At 32.6% G+C, this 20717-nt stretch overlaps 1 long non-coding RNA gene across 1 annotated transcript; it reads right to left on the minus strand.

Moving 5' to 3' along the window:
- Positions 1 to 2865: 2865 nt before the first annotated feature.
- Positions 2866 to 14257, minus strand: LOC131943529 (uncharacterized). The gene is made up of 3 exons (XR_009386903.1): positions 13607 to 14257; positions 12979 to 13105; positions 2866 to 4919 (listed from the first exon to the last, which is right to left on the minus strand). It is a non-coding gene; the product is annotated as an uncharacterized LOC131943529 (long non-coding RNA).
- Positions 14258 to 20717: the final 6460 nt, after the last annotated feature.

A 20717-nucleotide genomic window follows, 5' to 3' on the forward strand; every position in this document is an offset into this window, starting at 1 on the left:
AGATTTTAAGCTATTAAGCTATTGAGCAACGCTTGTAATATATATATATATATATATATATATATATATATATATATATATATATATATATATATATATATAATATTGAATTTTGTCACGATTAAGCGAGGAAATAAATAAATTAAATATGATTATGTAAAAAACACATTATTCATTAAAGATTTAAAGTTACGCCAGTATATATGATTTCATTAAGAATAAGCGTGGCAAACAATTTAATGTTATATTTTTATTTATAAAGCAAAAATAAAACGGAAATATTTTATAAATACTAATTTAAAATAAAAGATTTTAAATGACTTAAATAATAATTTTAAAAAATAGCATAACAAATTCTGGCTACCAAAATGAATATATCACATCATTTCATTATTACAGTATAAATACAATCAATTTGTTACTCCAAAAAACTCGATATCCTTACATATAAACTTTTTTTAGAGCCTTCAAAACTCGTAAACATGCCAGTAAACATAAATATAACTTGTATTATCGAAAACAAAACATTAGAAATATACAGCTAAAGAAGGGATACAGTGTTCAAGCGATTGAATGTTGGGATACCAAACCACACTATTTTGAATAATGTACGTCGGTTCGATTTCAAAGAGGTCCTTGAGTCCATTCAGCTCTAATGGGTACCTGACTGGGCTGTGCATAGTGCTAACCGCACTATTACTCCACATACCGATAGTAGAGAAACAGACAAACTGTTCTTCAGTTACCTGTGGTTCCTGAATGATTGAATCACACACTTCGTTTTTTTGTTATTGCCATTGATCTTTGCTGTTATCTATGTATTACTAACATTTTTCAAAGTTGATCTTGTCTAATAGTTATCTACATTAAGGTTTGTTGATCTTCCTTGTTATGTGTGTAGTACTGTAGTTTGTAATACTTGATCTTGTCTAATCTTTAATTCCATTAAGATTTGTAACTTTTAAAATTATACATCCCATCACATGCAATTTTTGTGTTTTTGGATATTTGGATAGTTATCATTAGTTATTATTAATAGTAACTTAATTTCATTGGATTATATTTCCTTTTTTGAGATGCTATTAGTTTCCCTTTTGCTACATTTAGTTTTAAACTTATGACGAATAACTTGCAAAATAGCAGATAATAAAAAAAAATATTTAAAAATTAATAGATTTAAAAAAAAAAGTTCTTTATGGTGCTCTACGTGCGTTCGTCGTCACTGGGCTTCATAGTATGTCATCTGATACTATTAGTCGAGGTGTGGTTGGCTAATACAGGTTTTTGTTAACTACCAAAGCAGTAAGAATACATACAATCTAGCATAAAATGATGAGGTATATTAGCATCTAATATTCTATTGTGAAAATAACACAATAATCACAGCTAAACATTAAAAATGTTTTATATTTGAAAGACTTGTTAGCAGAACAAGAGCAAAGTAGATGGAAACATGAACAAGCTAAGATTATATAATTTTTTTTTTCAAAATGCGTAAAAGCATAGCTAATTATTACAATTTAATTTATAATTTATAATGATTGGATTTTCCTGCTTTATGACGCATTTTTGCTTACTATTCGCTTTTTTAAGTTAAAAAGTTATTTTAGAATTCAAAACAAAATAAATAATAAAAAAAGAAAATTATTTCATAACTTAAAGTCATTCAATATTTAGTTGTTACAATGATGTAACCCGATATTACAATTCTAGTAAACTAACCGTTAAACCAAATACATCTGACCTACTAAAATATTTCTTAACTGAAGAAATGGAACCAATTATTTTGTAGGAATAGTTGCTAAAGATATAATAATGAAGAAAAAAACTTTTTCTAAACTAGTAAAAGAATTTGACCCTTGATTTGTTTCAAATTTAAAAAAAAAAGGTAAATTTAAAAAAAAAAAAGTATCAATAAAGAATTTTAGCTGTTGTTGAAAATGAGTGAACATTTATAAGGGGCGTAGGAGATGGCAAATATTTAAACTCTTAACAGTTTAAATAAACCTGCTAATAAGCAACACAAAACATTTTAGTTTAAAAGCCCAAATTCAATAACATAAAAATTCACTCTTAACAAATAAAATATACGTTTTATTATATTGGGCCTACAGTTTACAAAAGAAAGACATGTTATTAACCGAGCGATGGCAAAAATATAAGGAAAAAGTTATGTCATTATTTACTGACACTTTGAAGCTTTCCCACCACAGATAAGAGAGAGGGTGGGCAAATGATTTACATAAGCAATTTAAAAAGTTTTTATAACATTAAAATAAGCGTATAAAAATATTCATTTCATTGATCTGACAGTTCAATTTCTCTATATCTTCTAAAAATTTTGGTTACATATTTATAATTTAAAAAAAATGAATAATACAGATATTTTTAATGCAGTTATTTTAGTGTTTTTATAGAAAATATTTTTTTTTAATGTTTCAATGTTTAACAAAAAATCTATTAAAAGTAGAATGCATTTTTTAAATTAAATGTTTAATTTATACTGGTTCAATTGTTTAGATATGTAAAATTTATATTAGTTGTCAAAAATATTGAATTTAAAAATGTATTTAATTTTAATAGTAGTAACGCTTTAAAAATGATATAACATTAATTGTTACAATGTAAATCTAAAATCACTATAGGGAATCAGTAATTACATTCTCGACATATATACAAATATATATTATGGTAGAAGTTAAGCTGACTTATTTCAATAGAAACATTCTGTCTGCCTCACACGTTATACTTCACATGAAGTGAATATTAAACAATTCAAAGCAAAAGTAACTATACAACTTGTACGTCCGTTCAAAGTATACGCATGATTTGGAGACTCTAAACATGGAGTACATAAAGCTGATAAATATTTCATTTTTATTTGTAAACTAGATGTTAATTTGTATGTTTTAATAAAACGGTTTCAATAAAATATTGAATTTAATATGTTACTCCTTGTTTTTTAATATTGACGCACGAATAAATCAATCAAAGTTGATTGCAACAATATAATGTACATGCATATTTCCAATGAGGTCACCAAAAACTACATTCTGAACATTTATAGCGTATATAAATAGATATATTGATACAAAATAGTTATTAGCTTACCGCGTAACTGACATGTGATACCTCACATGAAGAGAATATTAAAAAAAAAAACATTCAAAGCAAAAGTAATTATTCATATTATGCGCCCATTCAATATACACATATGATGTGGTGACTCTAAGCACGGAGTAGATAAAGCTAAAAATTATGTAATTTTTTTTTGTAAACTAGATGTTAATTTGTATGTTCAAATAAAACGGTTTCAAGAAAGTATTGAATTTAAAATGTTACCCCTTGTTTTTTAATCGTGACGCACGAAAAATAAGTCTAGGTTGATGGCTACAATATAATGTAAGTGTTTATTTCAAATAGGATCATCAAAATCTACATTCTGAATATTTATACCGTATATAAATAGATATATTAATAAAAAAATACTTGTTTATTTATTTACTGCCTGCTAGTTGACATGTGATACCTCACATGAAGAGAATATTAAAAAATAAAGTAACATTAGTTGTTAAAATTTAAATAAAAGCTTACTACAGCGAATCAGTAGGTGCATTCTTTACACATATACTGTATATATAATGTTAGAAGACAAACTGATTCAATAAAATAAACATGCTGCCTGCTTTACACGTGATACCTCACATGAAGAGAATATAAAAAAAAACATTCAAAGCAAAAGTATCTTTTCAAATTATGCGTCCATTAAAATAACACGTATCACGTGGTGACTCTAAACACGGAGTAGATAAAGCTAAAAGTTAGGTAATTTTTATTTGTAAACTAGATGTTAATTTGTATGTTCAAATAAAACGGTTTCAAGAAAATATTGAATTTAAAATTTTACCCCTTGTTTTTTAATCGTGACGGCTACAAAATAATGTAAATGCTTATTTCCAATAAGGTCATCAAAACCTACGTTCTGAACATTTATACCGTATATAAATATATATATATATGTATATTAATTTTAAAAAATACTTGTTTATTTATTTATTGGCTGCGTAATTGACATGTGATATCTCACATGAATAAATAGAGAAAATATGTAAAAAATCGAAGCAAAATATTAGCAAGCGTACTATCTATCACACCCAATTTTCATTCACAAAAAAACAGCAAGCTTTCTGAAAATTAGTTTTTGTGCAAAATAAAAATAATTGACTTTACATTAGAACAAAGCTGTTTAGTAAAATATTTGCCTTTTTAGTAATATTTTAAAAAACGGAAAATGTATTAATACTAAATATTAAATTAACCCATTCTCCAAAATTATAAAACAATAGAATAGGTTTTTAAAAGCAAAGTACAGCTAGCAGCCATTGCGAGTTGGGTGAATACTTCATGTTTAGACATTCGAAGAAATTCACCGCTCGAAATAAGTTTACGGACACGTTAGTTTTGATTCATGTATACCAAATTAGTTTCAGTAAGATGAATCGAGACGGAAATTAGTTATTCTTTTAAAATGTAATATTAAAAAAGTAAAAACGTAATTTGAGAAACTATCTAGATAAAACACAGTTCACAAATTTAAAACACATATCTAACTCCTAGGTTTTACAATTTACTACATTTTTTATAACATAATTAAATAATGTAGATTATATTTATTTTTATTTATTTATTTTAACTGAAATTAAAGCTTCATAATACTCATTCTCTTTAGGTTCCTCAGGCTGAAATTCAGAGTTCAGATGCACTTTAAATCGATCAGTATGTAGCGATCCGTCTTTCAATCAGGGTCATCAAGAAAGCGGGTTGGTTATTACACCTTAGAAAAGTACTGCCAGTCCACTTCTTCTGCTACTCTAAGATTTCCTCTACCGTTGTCAAATTACATATTGATTTTATTGACACTGAAATGGGGAAATATCGCTTTGTAAAAATAAATTGAGCTTGTTGGGAGAATAGATTTATACGTAAATGTTGATTGTAATTTTTGATTCAATTTAAGAAGTGTTTAATTTCTAAAAATGTAAAGGGTAGGTCTAGATATAATCGACATTAAACATAAAATAATACAATGATTTGTAGATGCAGTAAAACGTGTATATGATAGGTTGTGTATGCTATCTTTGATATGAAATGGAAATATAAAAGAAATAATTATTGTTTGGAGCCACTGCTTACTGAAACGAATCATAATTACTATAATAATGTTTACCAATATACGTGACTGTGTATAAGTAGTCTGAAAGTTCAAAATAATTTAATTGCTTGGTTATCAAAACAAGAATTGTAATGATAAAAAAAAAACCTTATTACTCTTAAAAACATGTTCTACTAGTTACTGTGTCCGTCGGTAGCCATAGTTATAACACAAAGAACACACAGTGCTTTGTTAATGTAGCCGCATTTCGAAACTGCGATGACCGCTTACAAAGCACCGAATGTTCTTTACATTATTTTTCTACGTAACGAGACAGGATTTTGTTTTTACCAAAAATGAAAATCAAACTAGAGGAAGACTAACATATGAATTAAAAAAAATATTTTAACAGTCTCAGCTTTGGTGGAGAATTTATCAGTTTACACCAGGGGTCTCCAAACTTTTCAGTCCGAGGGCCACATTAACTATCAAATTTCAGTTCGGGGGCCAGTTTCTTCCAGGCATGTCGTGACTTTCAGAGCAAGTTCCTCAGCCAACTTCAACAAACGTTTTTTTCCGTGGACAAAGAGATCTCCGCGGGCCGGATGAGAGGACCTCGCGGGCCGCATCCGGCCCGGGGGCCGTAGTTTGGAGACCCCTGCTTACACTAATGAACGTAAATAATTTATTAAATATATTCTATGTTTGGGAAACGATTAAAATATAAAAGATGAAATGTTTTCCAAATATTTTTTAACAAACGTAACCAGATTATTTTACTGTGCAAATATAACGTCAATATAGAAAGAGTGCATCGCAATAGCTAACAGTCCACTAATGCAAATAAATATAAGTATTATATATATATATATATATATATATATATATATATATATATATATATATATATATATATATATATATATATATATATGATAAAATGTAAATGTTGCATTACTTTATTTACTGTAATGCAGATTAATTGTGCGAAGATGATTTCTGCAAGGTTGTGAGCAATCGTTTGTGTCCATACCCGCTAGAATATTTGTTACTGGTCAGCTTACAGTAACAACATTTAAACGGGTACTGACACACCGATAACATCGTTACTCGTCTTCCTGTTCAGTCTAGTTTCCGATGTGTGTTCACAGTAGCAACAGTTTTGAAAAACTATAGGTTTCTACTTACTTTTTCTTTGCATTAAAAGCTCAAGGACTTGATTACACACACAATGCAATTTTCTGGCATTATAGTTAGTAGCTTTAGATATTCATATAAAAAGCAATGTTGCTGTCAAAAATTGCTTAGATTAATAGTTATTAATTAAATAATCAGGCTAGTATTTTACAAAAATGAAAATGGAACTTATCAAAAAGTGTAGTATGTAATGCTATTAATTAACGATCTGACGTTTGATTTAGTAAGAGCTTGTGCTAAAGTCCATTCCAAGAGAAATCGATGACATCTTGAAGGTGGAATTCTACACAAACACTTAAAAAACTTTTCGAATTTTTTCAAGGTTTAATACTACGTTTTTCCTATGATTGAAACTCGGAAAATCTAAACACAAATTGTATTTTTGTCAGGTCTATGAATCGAATTTCTACACACTAAATTTAAGTTAATCAACAAAAAATTAAAAATAAACGGTTAGAAATAAATAAACATAAAAGTAGGCATTAACAAAATATCAACACAGATTTTACTGACTCACATGAACACAGACTACTAGCTTTTATTTAATTCATTATTAAATATTTTTTCACCGAAAAATATTTCCTACGCTGCATCAAATAATCATAAAACAGATGATGTACTTTAAAAAGATAAGCAATAACGTGCCTTCCTAACGAATCTATCCACAGTTAACGAAGGCCTGTTAAGCTTTCATTTAAAAAGTAACGGCTCGTAGTCCTACCCTATAAAAGTAATGGTTGCTAGTCCTACGCGATAAAAGTAATGGTTGCTAGTCCTACGCTATAAAAGTAATGGTTGCTAGTCCTACGCTATAAAAGTAATGGTTGCTAGTCCTGCGTTGTTTGCGGTTATTTCAACTGTCATAGTTTTTAAAGTTAAAAAGCATTTAGCTAAAAACAGAGTTTGTGTGGGTTGATAGTAGCTGGTAATGGTGTGTGGGGCGTGGCAGTTGTGTAGAGAAGTGTGGGTGGTTGCAGTTTGGGTGTGGATGTGTTGTGGATGTTGGGGATGATTACGTGTTGTGAAGTGGTTGTACGAACATTTTTAACCAATATTTGTCATACTCGGTTTTGTGAACGTTAGTTTATATTTGACTATATTTGACTGCAAATTTTGCTGGAAAACTACAGAACTGAATTCTATTGTCCCAAATACAGACATAGATTTTTAGTATCTCAACTACAAAAAGGAATTTTACTGTCTCAACTACAGACATGTATTTTAAGTATTTCAATAATAAACATGAATGTAAATATCTCAACTACAAACATGAATTTAAGTATCTCGACTACAAACATAAATTTAAGTAGCTAAACAACAAACATGAATTTTAGTATCTCAACTACGAACATGGATTCAATTGTCTCAACTGCAGCCATGGATTCAAGTGTCTCAACTACAGACATGGATTCAAATGTCTCAACTGTCTAGTTACATCTAAACCCATCGCTATCTGCTCACAGCGACCCTGCTTAGACATAATCAGACATTTGGACGTCTTCTCGTTGGTCTGTTGGCTGTGATAGAATAATCATAAACGTCTAAACTTGTCAATATATACACTGGGGATCTATATCTTTACTACATACATTAGGGTTATAAGATATATACCGGGATTAAATAAAATGGAAGCTTTAATATTTTAGGTAATGCAAGAGTGGCGCGATTCCCCAAAAGACAAATATAACCAAATACTGTAGATTACAGGCAAATTTGGGAAGACAGTAACAGAATAATACTATCAGATGTGTCCTATCCAGGTTTGATGCAGTCCCATACCCTACTGAAGTTACACATAGAATGGTTACGTTGAAAGAATATGTTGGAGTTTTGTTGTTAAATGAGTACTCGAACTTCCACAAGTAGGACACGACAACTCACAAAATCACGCAGGTTATTTACATGTTGAAATGAATCCATTTAGTCAGAAAACAAAAAAAAAAATGATATTAAGAAATAATTTGATCATTTTGCCTACAGAAGAACATTGGTCAGTAGTTTACTGAACTATTTATCAACAGTTAAATTATAAAACTTGTAGTTAATATGAAAGAAAGACTTGGCCAATATGTAAGCTTAAACTACCACACAATTTCTCTAAAAAACAAAACAGGTGAACCTATTAACAAATTGGATGCATAACATGTATTCCATGAACGACAAATAGTATGCCCCAAACAGCATCAAAATATACCACCTTATCAATAACAAACGATAACTTTTAACAACAACTTAAATCCAAACGCAAATCCAAAAACATTTCGCTAGTTAAATCAAGAATGCTTCACTTCTTCACCAAGTTGAAATCTGCCCTCCAGGAACTTGCATAATGCTGCTTCCTTGCTCTTTTTACCACGCTTAAGAAGTCGTACTATGCAAGCCCCGAGAAGGAATTCCATGTCGATGCACGATTCACTTTTTATAGTATTTCGAATGAATGAAACTGCAAGTGTTTGAATTGGCAATACGTGCAGAAGATTGATAAGCTGAATAATAAAAATTTAGCTGCAGAAATTATTTCGAATGTCTTTAAACTGTTAAGGAATATAAACATTCCAATAGCAAACACACTCAAGTAGAATAGTACAAACATTTTAACAAAGTTTAAGAATAAAAATTTACAGCGTATTGTAACTTCAGAGTGCTACTAAATGGAATTTACTTAGACACATGCTATAGAAGAAAACAGCAACCTTACATAAAGTTGTACCAAAGGAAAGCACATACAAAAATCATCTTAACCTATATAAATTGAAGAATTAAAGCTGTCAGATTAACAAAAAACTTTATGCTTGTGAATACTTTGAGATCGACGTTAAATGTGGGATTGTTGTAGCTTCGTAGCCAATCTGTAGCTGCGCAAGGAGTAGGACTCGAATGAAATTTGTGGCACACATTCGCAGGTTGTAGTTGAACGTTTCTAACCGATCAACCTGTAAATCTGCACCACAGATTCCATCACACACCACCTGGTTGTAGACTAGGGTGCTGACAATGTCACGATGAGGCAATGCTAGAAGCCCTAGGCTGGCACAAACTGTTTAAGTAGTTACACCTAAACCGCAGGTCCCAGAAACAGTTCGTAAACTTAACATATACAATGTATATTATCCTATTGCGATAATGACTTAGCTGTCTTTTGTATTATCTGTTAAAACAATGTAATTACCTTACTACACACAGAAAATTGAACTTTATATATATGCTCTGTTGCAAAACATAATACGCCTTAATGACTATCAGTTATGACAACTTACAAATATGACAACTTAACTTGCTACACAATACACTATGAACACGATTTCTAATGCTAATGTTTGATTTGATTGATGGGGATCTTCAGATTTCCCTTATATTGTGATGTTGATTAACTTTGTTTCCACAGTTAAAAACCAACTGCACAATAAAACAGAATCCAGAGATGTTGACGCCGTCGATACGATCTTTGAGGCTGTATTCTGCTGAGGTAGTATTGAGCCACAAGCTTAGCTAGACCCCCGCACAGCTAAGTCACGTAGATCAATAAAACCGCAAAGCAGACAAGTCACCTAAATCAAGACAAGTATCTAATCCAGTTACATAAAAGACAAACATACGGTAAAAAAATGCCACGGAATAAAGACACATTTCTTTTTTGTGAAACCAAGTTGTTAATTCATTAGCATTAATACAATCACAAACTTGTTTACCAACTTAGCTAAAAAAAACAAACTAACAAATAGTTTAATCACCTAGGTTTTAAAACGACCAGTCAGTGAAGTCATACCAATGATAAACAAACAGACAGTAGCCTAAGCTTTACCAATTAACTTGAACTTTAGTTTCTTAACTAAAACAACCTTATGAGCAACAGAAAATTGCAAGTTATGTAGCTTAATATTGAAAACACCACACAAGAAAAGTTCCAATAAAATAAAAACAAAATCCATCTCTCGAGTCGTTTATATTCTAAAGTGTCCATTTTGAAGTGCAGTCAAAGCCCATCCTCATAAAGCTAGAACTTGCATATCAAAACAGACACTGAAGAAATCAAGAGCAGCTTTCAAAGACCCAATGAATAGGGGAATTTTCAGCTGGAGATAATGTAAGAAACAAAGACTTTTTTTTTCAAAATACTTGGTAGGAATTCAGAAAAAAAGGCAAATGTAGGTTAATATTTTAATGATATGCTCTGTGAGAAAACCAAGATGTTTCTCCAAATAATTGAAAAATCAGCATTAAGAAACTACAATTTAGGCTCCAAGTATTTTTAAAAAAAATCAACTTTAGCAAATCGCTTTCTGACTGATAAAATCGGATCAAAAAGTAGAATGCACATAAGCGAGTACTTTTTACAATTAGAAGCATTTTTAGAAAACCTAACGTTAAACAACAACAAACACAATGCAATAGGTGAAACGGTTGAAGTTCTCACGTTTGTCAACATTTTCCAAGTAATTGCATTGTCCTACGGACTATACTTGTGATTTAACAGCAAAGACACGTAGACCAATACAAGTACTGGGAAATACAGCTCGGAACTGAACCATCACATTAACTGGGAAATACAGCTCGGAACTGAACCACCACATGAACTGGGAAATACAGCTCGGAAATGAACCACCACATGAACTGGGAAATACAGCTCGGAACTGAACCATCACAGAAGTTGAGATTGTGGGCCGATGTGTCTCACCAGTACTGATAACATCAAGAGCTGGTAATTTGGGCGATAGGACTAATCATTACCGACTAACACATGAACTGGGATATACGTTATGGAGTAGATTAACACACGTGAGCTATAATCGATGACAACTTACAGGCGCGAGTGTTGAAAAAATTGAACTGACTGACAACAATATTCGAGATTTGCAAGCATATATTATTTTGGCATCTAATGGCAAATGACTGAGTACAAAAATTAGACTCTTGAAAAAGAAAAAATTGCTACAGAATGAATTTCTGCTCTGACGAGTATCGCTCCACAGTGTTTAAATAGTGCTGCAGTCAAGGTTATCCTCATATACACTGTAACATGCAACTCTATTTAAAATACAGTGGGCAGACAGCAGAAATTGCTTCACATTTAATACACAGTGGGCATAAGAGTAGAAATGGTTGAAAATTAACATACAGTGTGGAAGAAAGGTACGCATTGTTTGAACTCTAGATCTGATTACTGCGTTAGATAGTAAACACCTATCTAATATAAAGTGGGCATTGTGCACACAGATCAAAGCATTAGAAACAAACAAAGTGAAGATTGATGTTTTTTTTAAAAACGAAATAGAACTCACTAAAGTAAGATACGAGAAACGGTTACTAGGGTATTATATGACAAGGACACATATTTATGCTTAGAGTTCAATAAGGGAAACATTAAATAGTTCGATTTTTATGTAGGGTTTATACGACAAAACAGAAATCGCATTACTAAGTTCGACCGAAGAATAGTGAAATTATCAAAGAAGCAGAAAGAAATAAACCACATAAAGTAGTACGTTTAATTTAGTTTTTTTTAAGTAAGATCTAGGATTTGATCTTTTTCATATTATTATCTTTTGTTTTAAATGAAAAAAAGTACAATTAAACAATTCTAGCAGGTTTCTTTTTTGATTTTAGCTAAGTGAAAAGCAATGTAGGAGATGATGACTTGTATTAAAGTAAATTGGCAATTAGTGAAACCCCTCACAATAATACACTATCAGCAGTGCTGATGTAGTAGAGGCTGGATGAACCATTGCACCGCAGTTTATAAATAGTGTTACAGTTGTCTGCAGGTCGTTGAACTCAGTAACCTGTAACCCTATTTACAACTAAGGGCAGGCAACTGTGTATGGTGGGTGTAGGGTTCGCTTGTTTGAGAGGGCAGTAGGCCTAATGTTAATAGACATCACCTTATCATCACAGCTACCAAAATAAAGACACATGATAGACTCCGAGAACAAAGCATAACAATGTGTATGTATTAAATCTACATTAGAATGGATGAAAAATAATTTAAAATAAAAGACAAAATGAAAATATTCGTTGAAGCATACCATTTCATTATGTTCTAATTTTGCTAATATAAGTGAACTTGTAAAGTAAATATAACGTTTTTTTTACTAGGGGTATAAGTATGTTCTTAAATGAGCTAACTAAATTAAGCTCTCTGTTATAAAAAAAAAACATACATTATGGCAATCAGACTCTTTGACATACAAAAGACATAACATATAATACCTGGTGTTGACGCTCTCATTGTGATGTAAACACTTCCAAGCATTTAAATAGGGTTGCTGTCAAAATAAGGCAATGTTACAAATTGAACAGTAACTCTATTTTTACGCTCTGGAAGTTACTGTCCACTCAAAGATTGGTTGTTGGTTATCCAGTTCACCGACACCAACATAACATAAACAATACGACACATTATACATAGATCATAAAAACAATACAAACAATAGTTCTAGTAGATTAGCCTCAAGTAGCATATTTTAAAAGACTTGAACAAAATATGTGTTTAGCTTACTCATTAGAAATTAGTATACGTTTGAAGCACAGATGTAACGTTGAGCTGCATAATGTACGTTTTGGGGAAATTTAAATACATTAATGCTGAAGCAGAATACAGAGAAAAAAAGGAAAAATTAAAGGATACTTACAATGTTTTGTAAACAATGGATGCCTTGTGTGCTTTATGTTCCTCAGGGTTCAGTTTGCTCATGAAGATTTATTCAAGAAATTCGCTTCCTTGCATACTAGAAGGCATTGCAATTTTTAAGCTACTATCTACAAATGGAAAAGACTTAGATATAGGCTGATTAGGTAAAGTCCAACAGGGAAATCAATGCAACAGTTCAAATTGAAATGAGATTAATTAAGTTTTTTGTAAATATAAATACTTTTTTGTTTTCATTCATCTATTATAAGCGTTTTTGTTTTTCCTACAAGAGTGTTAAACGGCAAGCGATGAAACTCAATATTTGAATCCACCAACAGTTATATGACTAATATTAATAAAAAATTTCCTTTCCTAAACATGGTGGTCCAGATGTAATAGATTTCACCTATTTTTATTTGACCCTGACACATAAAGGGATATATTGATTAGCAATATACCCAACTACAGATAAGAATTAGGTTACCAAAATATATGAGATATTTAGAAGCAAGAACGGCCCCCACCAATCTAATAGTTTTCGAACTCCGACCATATACATGTTTAGTCATTTTTTTGTTCAAACCTACCTAAAATTCTAGTATATTTGATTTAATATAAACGTTACTCACCCAATAATGACGCCGACCTTTGCTAAATAGGGCGCTATGCTTCACTGGTTAAATGATTAAAGTTCCAACTCAATGGTGTATTGAGTAAAGAGAAAATATGCTGCACATTCGATATATTCGATATATATGTTGATGATAACATGTTGCCACTGTATTTGACTGTTACTCTTAGTGGAAGTAGTTAGGGACGGTTTGGTGTAATAGTAACTGCTCTGTCAGGAAACTTGACTGATTGGTGTAGTGGAGGAAACAGTGACAGCTTGGTCTAGCAGTAACTTTTGCTCTGTCAGTAAACTTCACTGACAATCGTAATGAAAGAAATAGTAACGGCTTGGTCTAGCAGTAACTTTCGCTCTGTCAGTAAACTTCACTGACAATCGTAATGAAAGAAATAGTAACGGCTTGGTCTAGCAGTAACTTTTGCTCTATCAGTAAACTTGACTGACAATCGAAGAAGAAGAAGTAGTGATCTAGCAGTAACTCTTGCTAAGTATAACCAGGACTTGAGACGATTGGTACTCTAGCTCGAAACATCAGATAAACGAGGTACTACATGGTAAGATGGATGCCACACGCTGTTGTCTGTTGAGATCTTGAAGGATTGTGGTTAAAACTTAAGCCAGCGAATAGAAGCCTTGACAAGAATCTCCATTTGGTTTTACATAAGACGAAATCCGACAATGCTAAATCAGAAGACTTCTGATTTAGCCATGGGAATTGTTTTTTACTCCAACAAAATGTTGGCATTTTCGACAAAGATGAGTCTCGAGAAAATGCGTTTTTAAAGACATTTGAAAGATGAAATAAAACTGTAGTATGCAATATGTCTAATTTTTTTTTCTATTTTGTCCTTATCATTAAATTTGTTCTCAAAGATAAAATAAAATAAAAAAAAAAGATAAAAAATATATTGTTTAAGATTGTTACAGAATTCACAGTTGAAGTGGTTGAAAATTCACACGTGTAATTAAAAATAGAATTGTGATCATCTCGTTCTAAAGACTGATTAAAAGGATAGCTCTGACTTGCATCACAATAACTGTCTTGTTTTGTAAAACGTACAGATATGTACACTTTTTCGATTTTATTTTTGGAGTGTGATCTACTTCTCAATTCATTCTCATTTATACCAATAGTTTTCAGTAAACTTTCCATTTCTTCCAGTTCTGCAGACAACTCACACACGTTAGGACAAACAAACAAATGTTCATCGATGGAACTAACACACGTATTGAATTTTATATTATAGGAAGACAGGTATCGAGTTGTTTTTTTTTTTTTAAATTTTGAGTTTCAATAAGTCCAATAAATAATTATCTGCATTTCAAACAAATAAAAGACCTATCAATACCTTGCGTTTTATGAAGACAGACGATTATTTGTTTAAAAAATACATAAGACCTTATTGCATATAGTCCATTAAAAAATTGATTGGCGTATAGTTCCATCGATGATGGTATTCACACAACACTGACAGTTCCTACATGAAACTGTGGAACTGTCGCCAGTTTGGTTCGCGGCTGTTTATTCAATATTCACAGCTGTCCTGCCACAAGGCAGGAGGATCCAATATCCACCACCTTTGGACGCGCTGGGTTGGGGATGGTCGCCCCTGGTTTCCCAGATACAGGGACTACTTGCCCCTGCTGTGAGCTTAGTTAAAAATCATATTCAGATACAGGTACGGACCGCCCATTTTCTGAAGGGATTTTACCAGCTTTCATATGTAATATATCACATTTACACGAGATCTTAGGTAATGAAGTCGTAGAAAATGGTCATCACTATTTATCCCATATAGTAGTTAGTCTCTAGACTGTAACATTTAATAACTCCCCCTAGTCATAAATACGTGTGTTTCCTTGATATACATTTGTTTAGATGTTGTAACAAGAAACATCCAAATGGCCCTGGTTTTACAAGAGTTTTCCCTTAGACATATTTACGCATCTTTGAAAATAATCTACCATCTCCCCATCGTCACCGATTGTCTCAATTAGTCAGACCCTGAGTCTTAAATGAACGTTCAATGTACGCCTCATACCTCACACAAATATATAGCAACTTGGTGCTACGTGAAGCTGTCTAAATACTTTCATGTATATCCAACTTCCGACCTTTCCCCTCCCCACTTTCAGTTAAAAAACTTGAAGGGTAAATGCTGGTAATAAGAAAATCTAGTTCAGATACATTCGAACTTTTTTAGGCCTTAATTATTCTATCGGAATAAATTTAGTTATCGAATTGTATTCACAGAAACAAGTCTGATTTTGCTTCAACTAATTAACGAAAAAATCTGAAAAAATACACTCAATTATAATTTGCTATAAGTATAGTTAGAGTCCCATAATGTGCTAAAATTGCATTATACTCAAATAACTAAGAAAAAATAATTCAGCTATATTGTTAACACTGATAGTCTAAACCTTTTTTCATTTCACCTAAAAGATTGATATTGAAAGAATGCGTGTGGTTACACATTAAAAAATATATTGTACAAAGCAAGGTATATTCATCAATAAGCACGTTTTCTATAGATATATAGGAAGTAGCCGGGAAACAGAACTAAACGTGTGTACTTGATGTGATATGACTAACTCAGACTAACACACTCTCCAATGTTGAGGATTTTTCTCTTATTTCAACTCGATGTGTTGCTGTTGCTAGAAAATTTACAGCAACACCAAATCACCGGGTAGAAATACCAGAAAATGGCTTTTGGGTAACTGTTGAACTTCATGGTTAAATTTAGAATTGTTTTTAAACTGCTAATAACAGTGGCTAAAATACAGACTTATTATTAAACAGCTAATAAACATGGTTAAAATCTGCATTAGTTTTTAAATTACTATAGATAATGGTTAAAATCAAACAGATGAACTTTATGCATAAAGTTGTAATATGAGGAGGGGGGTACTTATTATATTTAGCAGAAGCTTATAGACACGAATATATTTAAGGGCATGCTTGTTTTGAGAAAATATAATACATCTTTAAAAATAGATTATTAAGATAGATGATAAATTAAAAATGTGTAAACTAGGTGTAGAATAACTTTGTAATTGGTGTGTTATCGAATTGTGTGTTAAATGAACGTGTACCATTGAGACGTTAAATTTGTGTTATTTACTAGTTAACCGTTATTTATGTTAACAGTTAAAAACACTTTGTGTTAACTAACGGCTAAATAACATCCTGCCTAAATGTTTGTTAACTTACTGTTAATCAAAGCAAATTTGCAATTACGGTCATTTTACAGTGTGTTAACTAACACTTAACCGTATTAGCTAATTGCATACAATGTTCCTGTTAATAAACTGTGTTACCTAGCTGTGTGTTAGCTAATTGTGTGTTAACAAATTGTGTGTTACCTATGTGTTAACTATCTGTGTGTTAACTGTGTGTTAACAAAGTGCTAACTAACCGTGTATTAACCAGTGCTTCTTCCAGACTTATTTCTCCGGGGGGGGGGGGGGCACTTGAAATTTTCGGGCGGGCGGTAGACTTTCTTCGGGGGGGGGGGGCGGACACTGTTAAAAGTATATATTTTCTATATAAATTATATAAATTTCATTTCGTTCGGAGGGGGGGGGGCGGTGGAATTTTTTCAGAAGAGATGCCTGGAAGAAACTCTTTAAACGTCCATCTCCCTACCAATCAACAAACTGGTGTAAAGCTCAACTTGACGTACCAACCAACAAACTAGTGTAAAATTCTAGACATAAATCTCCCTTCCAATCAACAAACTAGTGTAAAGCTATAGACGTCCATCTCCCACCAAATCAACAAACTAGTGTAAAGCTCAACTTAACGCACCAACAAACAAACAAGTGTAAAGCTCAACTAGACGTAAATCTCCCTACCAATCGCACTGGTTAGCGAGGTGTACTCAGCTTTACAGTCGCAGCTCGCCAGCCAGGATGATGGTAGAGAGAATTGGGAGTCATACACACATTTAGACGCAACTACAACAAACTTTGTAAATCTGAATTGTAAAGCGAATTGGGAGTTTTATTTACGGTCAGGAACAGTCAACTTCAAAATACTTCGTAAATCTGGATGTTAAAGAAAAATGTGAGTCGCTTTTACATTCATGTACACTCTATTACAAAATACTTTGTTAATCTGACTGAAACGAAAATTGTGAGTCATGTTATCAGTAATTTACACTCAACTACAAAATGCCTTTTTAAACCTTAATAATTTAAATATACTTTATAAAATACCTTGCTAAGCTAAATTTCAAACAACAATTAGTTAATATTACAAAAACAGCTGTAAATATGAATGGTTGATACAATTGAGATAAATGTATTCTTATTTACATTCATTTACACAATTCTATGTTCATCTGAATGGTAGAGATAATTAATTAAGAATTGTATTTTACATTTGTTTACACATATTTTTTAAACAAGCTTTAAAGGGAAATGTTAATTTTTTGAGTTTATCTTGTAGCTTTTTTTTTGTTAGTTGTAGGGACGTATCACTGCTGTTGTTGTTGACTATTGCAAATATTTGCAATTTTCAAATGGATGTATCCCCTGATGAATTACTTTCTAAAACGTTCCATTGTTTCACATCCAAGCTGATCTATTCACAGTTTGGTTTATGAAAGTCAATGAACGCATTCAGAAAGGTGCATTTCGAAGACTGAATCAATGTGTGCAGATTTTGAACATAGGTCATCTAAAACATGTGTAATCTCATATATGGGTCATCCCAGACATGGGTAATCTCATACATGGGTTATTTATACGGTTTACGTTAACATTGGTCATCACAATAATGTGTCATTTCAAATATGGATCATCTACAAAACACATAATCTCCGAAATGGGTCATCTTAAACCATAGGTCATCTCAAACATGGGCCATTTCAAACATGGGTCATTTTAAACACGGATCGCTTCAAACAAGCGTCATCACAACCATGGGTCATTTTAAATGTGGATCATCTCCAATACCGATAATCTCAAACACGGGTTATCTCAAGCATGGGTCATCTCAAACATGGGTAATTTCAAACATGGGTCATATCAAACAAGGGTCATTTCAAACATGGGCCATCTCAAACATGGTTCTTCTCAAACATGGGTCATCTTAAACACGGGTAATCTCAAACATGGGTCATATCAAACATGGGTCATATCAAACATGGGCCATCTCAAACATGGTTCTTCTCAAACATGGGTCATCTTAAACACGGGTAATCTCAAACATGGGTCATATCAAACATGGGTCATATCAAACATGGGTCATTTCAAACATGGGTCATATCAAACATGGGTCATATCAAACATGGGTCATTTCAAACATGGGTCATCTCAAACTTGGATCTTCTCAAACATGGGTCACATCAAACATGGGTCATCTCAAACATGGGTCACATCAAACATGGGTCATCTCAAACATGGATCACATCAAACATGGATCATCTCAAACATGGGTCACATGAAACATGGGTCCCATCAAACATGGGTCATCTCAAACATGGGTCACATCAAACCTGGATCATCTCAAACATGGGTCACATCAAACATGGGTCATCTCAAACATGGCTCATATCAAACATGGGTCATAACAAACATGGGTCACATCAAACCTGGATCATCTCAAACATGGGTCACATCAAACATGGGTCATCTCAAACATGGCTCATATCAAACATGGGTCATAACAAACATGGGTCACATCAAACCTGGATCATCTCAAACATGGCTCGTATCAAACATGGGTCATAACAAACATGGATCCTCTCAAACATGGATAATCTCAAACATTTGATTACATGAAGATGGCAATCTTATACTTCGTGTACATGTGCGTATTTTACTAGAACCCTAATGCAGACCTGAAGATTACCAAATGTTGCAGACAATCACATTAGAAACGATTGGAAGATTAGACGTTTTTCAAAGAATCTAATGCGTCTAGCAACAGTTTGATATGTATCGCTTTTTACTCCATCGAATATGTTGTATTTCTACCCATCCAAGATGTATTTCTACCCATCGACGATGTTGTATTTCTACCCATCCGTGTTGTATTTCTACCCATCCAAGATGTATTTCTACCCATCCAAGATGTATTTCTACCCATCCAAGATGTTGCATTGCTACCCGTCCAAGCTAGTCCATTCACAGCTTGGGCTGTAATAGTCAATGCACACACTTAGAGGGTTGTCATGGTAGTCGAGGTTGGTAGTTATCCTCATTGTAGTGGGGGTTGGTAGTTATTCTCGTTATAGTGCTCTGGCTCCAAATAACATTTCATCGCCCGTACTTTTACTTTGTTGTTAAATAACATGAATGTAAGAAAAGTACAATGAGGATGTAGGTTCGTCAAAATAAAAATAAAAATTATATAATAACACAAACATCAATATGTAGGTGTACTGGTTAGTCAGGGGTGCGTAAAAACAAGTTAGAAGATAGTAACAGTTTAGACAAACTTGGGTTATGTGTAGATATGTGACGTTGTAATCTTGACGTAAAATGAGTCAACTTTGAGAGTACGGAGTGGCAGAATGTAGTTTTTACGTTTTAGCTTAAGTCATCATCATCTAGTGTAGTCTTACCTAGACGGATGCCAACTGAGCTAAAAGTCAAAACTACATGAAACTTTGGTCTTGACTGGGCTGGGGTCATTATAGGTAAATGTCTGTTAAAGGTATGGCTAACTAATGCCGTGGGAAAAGTTCAATCACAGGTATATAAATACCAACACCCTCAGAAGCACATTTAAAACAGATTTCCTATCAGACATAACGATCCGTAGAGACAAATGAAGTAATTTATGTTTATTAGCCTCGGCATATAATGGGAGGGTGTGATCAGCACTATGCCCAGCCGCCTCCTTTACTTTCCCCAACTTAAGTCATTTCCCATAAGAGCTGGATGGACCCTGGGACGTCCTGCAGTCATGAAACCGGAGTGATATCCGAACTCGAGACATTCTGGTTTATAACCTAACGCTCTACCATTCGAGCACACCTGCAGAGTTTCTTCCAGGCATCTCTTTTTTACCGCCCCCCCCCCCCCCGAACGAAATGAAATTTATATAATTTATATAGAAAATATATACTTTTAACAGTGTCCGCCCCCCCCCC

The sequence above is a fragment of the Physella acuta genome, unplaced genomic scaffold (assembly GCF_028476545.2).
Source record: "Physella acuta isolate Inbredline_101_S28 unplaced genomic scaffold, ASM2847654v3 ptg000459l, whole genome shotgun sequence".
In the NCBI taxonomy this organism is placed as follows: domain Eukaryota; kingdom Metazoa; phylum Mollusca; class Gastropoda; family Physidae; genus Physella; species Physella acuta.